The sequence below is a fragment of the Schistocerca americana genome, chromosome 9, assembly GCF_021461395.2.
Source record: "Schistocerca americana isolate TAMUIC-IGC-003095 chromosome 9, iqSchAmer2.1, whole genome shotgun sequence".
Taxonomy (NCBI): Eukaryota; Metazoa; Arthropoda; class Insecta; order Orthoptera; family Acrididae; genus Schistocerca; species Schistocerca americana.
In genome coordinates, this window is record NC_060127.1 from 118,668,283 (window position 1) to 118,677,075 (window position 8,793).

The window sequence follows — 8,793 nt, forward strand, 5'->3', positions numbered from 1 at the left end:
AACAAGTCCAAATTGATCTAAAAAATGCCAAAATCTCACCGACATACATGGAAGATCGAAATTTCATCAGAAGACAAGCCCAAGTTACTTAGAAGAAAGTGCTTAAACGAACGTCGTGGTACACATAGCTGGATGGTGAAACAATTCTGGAAGAACATGAAAAATAACTGTCATAGGTCATAATTTGCTTTGTGAGATTCTCTATGAGTCTAAAAAATGTAAATAAATAATAACGATCTTTTAAAAATAATTTAGTTTCGTGACCGAAACAATTCATTTTTTTTACCCATTATAAAATTTTAGTTTACCCCTCACGGGGTAATTACACCCAGGTAGGAATAACTGCTCTAGAGGGAATAGAACATCCGTTACTGCGGGCGCGCGTGCGCACACCCATCTATGAACTAGAGGTAAGTTTAAAATTTTCTCCTTCAATCGCAGTTACAGATGAACGGCTTCACTCGGGTATAAAATGCATGATTACGAATACCTCTGAGCCTGCTGCTTATGAAACTGCTGTTCCCGTTAGGTACGGGGCGTTCAATAAGTAATGAAACATTTTCTCAGATCAGGTTGGTTTTATTCAGGATTCCAGTAAACAATATTATTCATCATTCTTTTGGCTACAAAATCATTTTACGACATAACCACCGTTCAATGCGACAGCCTTACGCCACTTTACTGCGAGGGTCTGTATGCCCACACGGTACCTCGCATGTGGTCGACGTCGGAACCAAAGTCTTGCTGCATCAATAACCTCCCCCATCATCAATGCAATGCTTCCCGCGGAGTGCATCCTTCACGGGCCCAAACAGGTGGAAGTCTGACGTTGCGAGATCCGGGCTGCAGGGTAGATGAGTAAGAACAGTACAATGAAGTTTCGTGACTTCCTCACGAGTGCGCAGACATGTGTCAGCGCTAACAACAGAAACGCCCAGCTGGGCAGCGAAGTGGTTTGTTTGTGATCCCTCGTTTTGAGAGTGTCTGCACGTTCCAACATTGTAGGAGTCACGGCTGTGTCCGGCCGGGTGCCATGCGGGAGATGGAAAGGTCTGCGCGACCTTGTTTCAATGACGGGCCTCGCCCAACGACTCATCGTGCTTTTGTTCGCTGCCAGATCTTCGCAGACATCTTGCAAGCACGTATTAATGTCTGCGATGCCCTGGTTTTCCGCCAAAAGAAACCTGGAACACCTCCGTTACAGACGTATAGCGCCGCCACCTATCAGAACTTTATGAAACTATGAAGCGAGAATATTCCACTATGTCCCACACCAAATCCCGCTTTCTCAATCGAAAAAGAAATGTGTTGCATTACGTAATGAACACCCCTCGTACTATTCGCAGCCAGGCATTTTAAATCTGGCAGAGTGTGTGAAAAATAGCGAGTTCCGGCAGTTCGGAATCCACGTTAATTTGTAGGTCGTCCTATGACTGGCTGGGTAAGTAAGCTCACAGGAAGGCAACGCCTTGTCACTTCCAACACGACCATGCCTGGTAAAGCACTGGGGTGTTCGATACAATACATGGATTGATGACAGCTTTACTTACGGGCGCATAAGACACTGAAATAGGTCACCTGTTAATAAAAATACTTTGCGATCGAGATAATCGCTTTATTTTACTAAGAAAGGGGGGATCACTACGTTCCAGTGGCGATGTCACCATTTCTATCTATGGAGCAAGTTGTCACGGAAGGATAAGAGTGTAGTGAAGATCGTCATACAGCCGCTCTGTTAGGACTGACGACAACGTTGTCACCTTTTATGCAGCTACTATTAGGTCTGAAGGTAGTCTTTGGCCGTAAGATAACGGTCAGGCGAATCTTTGACTACTTTCACACACTTTGCATTTCGAGGTCATATGTTCGTCCGCCGATGGAAACCACAAGGGCTTACTTTTCTCACTGTGGTCTGTCGTTTTCAAGTTTCTAACATGTTGACTGGATTACACTCTTTAAACTTCTGAAGTTAGCGGGGGTAAAACACGAAGAGTGAAAAGTTATTTACAACTTGTACAGACACAAGACGGCAAGTTTAAGAATCTAAGTGCATGAAAGGGCAGCAGTCGTTCAGAAGAGAGTGAGGCAGGTTTGTAGCCTATCCCCAATTTTATCGAATCTGGACACTGAGCAAGCTGCGAAGGATAGCAAGTAAAAATTTGGAAAAAGAATTAAGGTTATGGAAGGAAGAAATAAAAATTTTCAGGCTTGGCGATGACACTGCAATTCAGAGGCAGCAAATGACTTGGGAGTGGAGCTGAACGCAATGGATAGTCTTATAAGGAGGGCAAGTTGAACATTAACAAAAGCAAAACAAGGATACTGGAATGTAGCCTAATTAAATCAGGCGGTGCTGAGGGAGTTACGTTTAGTAAACGAGACAAAAGCAGCATACGAGTTGTGCTACTTGGGCAATAAAATAACTTGTGGCAAGAAACGCTTTTCTCAAGACGAAGAATTTGTTAACATCAAAGATAAATTTAGCTGTTAAGAAGTCTTTTCCTAAGGGATTTGTCAGAAAAGTGTAGCTGTGTACGGAAGTGACACGTGGACGATAAATAGTTAAGAAAATGCAAGCTTTTCAAATGTAGTGATATAGAAAATTGCTGAAGATTAGACAGATACCGTAACCAATTAGGAGATACTAATAGAATTGGGGAGAAAATTGTGACAATGTAACTAAATGAAGGAAAATAACTAAAAGAAGGGATCGGTTCATTGCACACGTTCTGTGACGTCAAGGAATCCTGAATTAAATATTGGGTACGAATGTTGGGAGTAAAAATCGCAGAGAGGCACCGCGATATGGATACAGCAAGCAGGTTCTAATGAATGTGTGTTTGCTGTAGTTAGAGATGACGATGCTTGCACAGGATAGAATAGCATGATTTAAGTAATAATGAAGCTTTCTGTGTGAGAGCCAATTGTATCCTTTATTAAGAGCGTGCTCAGCTGCAGGTTAGGTTACAAAGGGTTATACCACCAGCGTGTCTACTATTCAGTTTGTCGACAGCTTCATGTCCCATCATTATAATCTTACAACCGACACTGAAGAAACAGGTAGAAAGCGCTTTCACAGTTAAGATGTGTGCACTATCTTAATCCATCGCTGTTGGCCGACCACGCCTTTTATCGCGGCTCTGTAGCAGTGGATAAGCTATCTTGACGTTATCTCCAGCAGTGACGGGAGCATGTGTACTCATTTCCGAGCTCTACCTGCAAAAAAAATATTTCCACCGACACCCAGTACTGGAGTACAAAGTACCGCCGCCATCATGCCGAAGCCTGGTTGGAACACAAGAGGTTTACTAATAGAAAGTGCTTCTCACGATGGTTCGCTTCCCTTCCTCGCAAGGCTAAACTGCACCACAACAAACGGTATATACAGTAACTAATACCCGCCCACACGGGGTAAAGATCACACCAGAAATCGGAAAATATGGTCTGAACAGGACTAGAAAAAACGGACCAATGAAAGACTAACTACGCCCATTTACGAATTCAGCACAACCCACTTCATACCCCCCCCACCCCCCCCAGATGTAATCTTGTCCGCTAAAAAAATTTGCCCAAGACCTAGGAATTACGAACATGTGAACAACTGCGAGAATAGTGAATTGAGAGTGCAAAAGTAGTCCTTCCCTTCGAGCCAAAATAGGTTAGAATAAGATTTACGGTAGTGACGTCCTATGTTGACAGATGATCAATAGTCACGGCTAGAGCACTAGAGCAAAGATAGAAAATAATCCCAGTCTTTATCCCATGTGTGGCTATTGAGCGAACAAGATAGATGACATAGGTTTAGGTCATCTAAACAGAATGCGAGTATACTAAACGGCAACTAACATATACCCAAAGACAAGATAGCAAAATAATTAAACGATTGGTCAGTACAGCAACCAGTATCCTTTCCAATTGAGTTTTTCACTGGTGGCTCCCCTTATGTGTAAATACCGGGATGCGGAATTTCACCACGAAAAGAAATGTAGAGAAAAATACATAATCAAATGAATAAGAACAAACCAATTGGGTGGGAGCCTCAACAGAACAAAATTCCTAAACCCACACTCCTAAGGGCATCAATGCCCTTAAGAGCCCCATAAGCTGAAAACATATGGCAGATTATTTAAAACAACCTGCTCATCCAGCCCTTATACGGTAGGAACTTGCCATTTAACGAGGAATCCTTGTGACAGGTACCTAGAATTTTAAGGGGGAAGAAGATTAGGATTTAACGTCACAGCGACGTCGAGGCCATTAGAGACAGAACAAGTTCGGGATAAGAAGGAAATCTGTCGTGCTTTTTCGTAGGAACTATCTCGCCATCAGTGATTTATGGAAATCACAGAAGTCTGACTGGCCGGCCAGGTATCTCAACCGTCGACTCTCTGAACACGTATATAGTGTCTTATCATTGCCTTAAGCCTCTTCGTTCAGTGCCTGGAACTGTCCCAAAAAAGCAAATACGATGAAGTGCTAACGTGGATACTATATACGATACGATTAACTATGGATTGGCGCTCCGAACTTCTCCGTGGCCTACACACTATTCTAGTAAGCGGAGTGTAGCTTATTTTGCGCATTACAACATCCAGCGTCATAAATACCTGAAAATACTACTTGGTACTAACAACGTTCAGCATACCCTCATAATTATAAGCTTATGAAGTGACATCCCCTTCTTGCGAAATTGCGCTGAATTACCTTTCACCATGCTTTAAACTGAATTATTATTAGATTCATTAAATTGTCCCAATAGCAACAGTGTATATTATCACAGCGAAGTACTTAACATGCTTTTCTACCACAAATCTCACATTATAGTCATTTTTGTTCTCATCAAATGAAACAGAATAGTCCCATCAACACTTTACAGCTGCAAAAACGTGCTTGCCGACTTTTACGCCTCAGGGTGATAAATAATAATCTCCCTCAGGTGAAGACTTATTATAACACCTTAATCACATATCTTTTTCATATACTTAGCCTCAGGAAAATTTCCTCTAAGACCGTATGTCTAGTCTGTAAAAACTTAACTGCAAGCCTGGGATTTTGTCCGAATTTAATGCGACATGTTAACCGAGAAATTTTTTGCAAGGACTCCGTCGCAAAAGACTGTTTCCATAACAGTTCTGTTTATTAAAAAGAGCAACTGTTCTTGCAAACGATGGACGACCGTCCAAAAAACCCGGACGAGTAGACGAAACGTCTGTATCTATGTAATTAATTAGCTTAAATACTCCCGTCTGGTTGATATTGTCTGCCCATGTAGCCACCCACTCTGCCCGACTATTTCTAGTTGCCTTACACTCTCACAACGAAAGGCCGTTGCCTGCAATGTTGTTATTACGGCAGACTCATTATTCGGAGCAACACTTTAAACTTCTTAAAAATTGTCAGTCTTTTACACTGAGGAGTAAATTCAGTGTTCGATGTTTGTTGCCTGGTAGTGTCAAAACTTATACACCCAAAAGTACCAGTTTTTGTTACGAATATGAATCATATTTAGGGCTCGAAAACAAACTGCGTTTCTGCTCTGTTGTATTTGTTTACTGGCACCAGTTTTCGGATTATAAGGCTACTGTCGGTTGTTGCGTGACTAAGGCCCAATAAGCCGCAAACTGGCTCGTAATAAATAACGCTTTTCAACCTCTGCCAAAGAAGTGACAGAAGACAATATGAATCACTTTGCTACCACAGAAACTCTGCTACTCATTTGATTTGCATCTTTTTGTAACTAACTTCCAAAACAGTGTGTCGCAATTTCACAAAAATCCGCGTAGATGGGTTATGTCTGCTCTCGTGATTAAGTCGTTAAACTTGCTGGCGGCAAACGTCTGGAAATTGGAAACCGGTACCTTTTCAATACTAAAGTAAGTTTTCATTGTTACACATCCTTATAATTTATCGCAATATTTGGACTTCGGCGTCTGAATTACCACTAATTTTCTCATTAGAAGCTTCAACTTTACCACGAAATAGACAGCTGACGTTTGTTTTGTGTAGCTACAAAGTACGCCAAGTATCAAGTTTTATACGAAAAGTGTATGTTAAAAAAAGGTTTGAGTTGCTGGAGATTTTTTGTTGTTGTGTTAGCTCATTGACCAACAACTGACGGTAGAAAGACTGTAACCCTGTGTAAGAAAGCCGTATAACTGTCGAAATCTGATCCCACCCTACCGGAGTGAATTCTAGCAAGCTGAACTACTGTGTTGCCACACCCGCCACTTGAAACACATGTCTACGTTTAACAAGCGTATAAGGACATCAAAAATGATGCGGGCTTTCTTGGAAAAGATCCCTCTCTTAGTGGAAACTCAACACTATCTTCGATACATTCCTAATGCTGAAATGCCAAACTGAACAAAAAACATGCAGATGGGTTTAGGTGCCTATTGTTTATATTACGCGAGGAAAAGATTTGGAAAACCCAAAGTTAGTTGTCATTTTAATGCCAATACATTGGAAAATTTAACGTTGACAAACATGTTAACCACAATATCGACATTTTTTAGCACAAATTCCAACAATTCGTTCGAAAAATTGCTCTCTCTCATATCAAGACCTAGGACGTTAACAACCGCCAGTTAAGCTTACAGAAATGCACTTTGATTACCTTCTCTCTTCCAAAGCAGTATAAATGGCGTCACTACTGTATGTCAGATAAACCAATGATTTATTACTTGTTGACTACATATATAACAACTCTGGGATAGAAAATTCCTATTTCTATTTTTTACACACAGTATACTATATCGGTACATGTACTTCTCCAGAAGACTTTTATAGCACTCTGAAGATGCTAACATTTTTCCATTACTTTACCTGCCACAGACAACTATACCGGCAAAATTATGGCAACTTAATGGCACTCCCTTTGATACTACTTGCACCCGGTTAGTAAGTACTTTATTCAGCCAAGGATCATTTTACATTGACAATGGATTTGTCAAATTATTACTAGGAAAAAGATGAGCCATATAAGCTGATATATGAATATACAAACGTGTTTAGTCTGGAGAGGACACGTGAATCGATAATTGACTCAATTCCCCCTATGTTTCATTTATGCACAATTCGTCCTACTTCGCCTATGCGTCGGCACTTTACAGTGCCACTACTGCCCACAAATTCTGTGCACTAATGACTTAGTTGCATTAGAAATATCTTGATAATAGCAAGACCATTTTTATTGCTTCTTCAAATATTGAAATCATTTCATTAATTTCTTAGCGCTAGTTAAATTTTATTTAACGAACTGTATCACTCTTCGTCTTCCGGATGACTTATCAATTTAATTTAGCGTACAAGGAAATATACTTCGGTACTCGCCGATCAGTCAGTACTTCGAAAATAAGGTACTACTTAGAGCCAGCCGCACTACTACAAATTATTCTAAGCAGTTTATAATTTTGACCGCATACTTTGACAGGAACTATTCTTCAAAGATTTCGTTATGTACAACTAATGTTCAGTAACTGTTTATTACCTTTACCATCTTTAACCTAAAGTGCTGCAGACTCTTAAACATGGCGTTTATCAAAATTAAACTTACGTTATAAAGATCACTTTCATTACTCTGAAGTCTGTGGATACAGCTTGCAAACGTTTTCAACGACTGAGAGTTGTCTACATAGCGGAATGAGCACTTCACAATTAGAAATTTCCGGCAGACGGCTACTATGAAGGCGCGGGTGACAGAAACAGTTCGGTCGATTCACCGAAAAACAATTTAATTTCTTCATAAGTGGCACAATACGTGCTTACCTTGTATATCGGCGGGTCGTTCGGTGTCGCAGACACACAGGGACTAACACACACGCCACACACACCCCTGCAACAGCACACTACCAGCCCGAAAATTACCTACACTGCAACGAACTCGCTTTGCACCTAGTCGGACGACCGCTCAACTGCACAGTACAAAGATGGCTGCGCGGCGCAAAGTAGTCGTGCTTTTTAAGCACTTTACGAGGCACAGTTCAGAACCTACCAACTGTAGAAGGAAATGTTTCACGATTTCTCTTATTAATTTGTTCAGTAAAGACTGTAGAATGTGTTATAGACGCAGTAATTCACAATGCCGATTATAAGCGGATAGCTACAAAACTACCATGATGTCACCGGCCCCTTTAGGTTACTGACTGATGAATGAACAAGAAAATGAAAGTGGGCGTGGCACTACGGCAGCAAAAGAATTGGAAATTCCTTTTCTTTGAAACATCGCTCATAGGAGATCTATTAAGACTACAGGCTAAACTAACATTAAATTCCCGTGATGACACGTTTTTGATGAAACACGCAAAAGTGGGTCACTCGAACAGGCAGAAATGGTAGAAGGAAAGTAATTGGTTGCTCCTGTTTATAGAGAGAAAGTTAACCTGTAATTTGAACTTCTTTACATCCTCAGTGCTCTGTATAATGACAGCAACCAGTATCCCAACTGAAATCTCTAGAAAAACGAGCATTAGCAATATCCTCCCCATACACTTTATGCAAACACTAATCTTTTGCACTTAAATAAACTTGTGATGTGTGTACTTTATAAAACGGTAGTGAGCCTCCACTATTCCATGTTAACACCAATTAACTGATATGGGAGCCCTCAGCCCCAACCCACAGTAGTTATCGTTTTCAGTATTCAATCACCATGTATTATGTGCTTGATTTAACAAGGAAAGCTAGGGTCTGTCAATAAAATAAGAGCAACAAGTTAATTTTCGTATAGTTTGCACTGCTTGTGTGTCAGGGTCAAGTCACTCTCACTATCACAACAGCTACAAGAATGTGTTA

General features: G+C 40.8%; 1 protein-coding gene across 1 annotated transcript in view; it reads right to left on the reverse strand.

The window, feature by feature from the left end:
• The window catches only part of LOC124550850 (spectrin beta chain-like), a 497,121-nt gene extending 489,268 nt beyond the window's left edge, over positions 1-7,853 (reverse strand). The window contains exon 1 of the mRNA XM_047125580.1: positions 7,768-7,853. The gene's annotated coding sequence lies outside the window, so the exon portion shown is untranslated. The remainder of the gene's footprint in view (positions 1-7,767) is intronic.
• Positions 7,854-8,793: the final 940 nt, after the last annotated feature.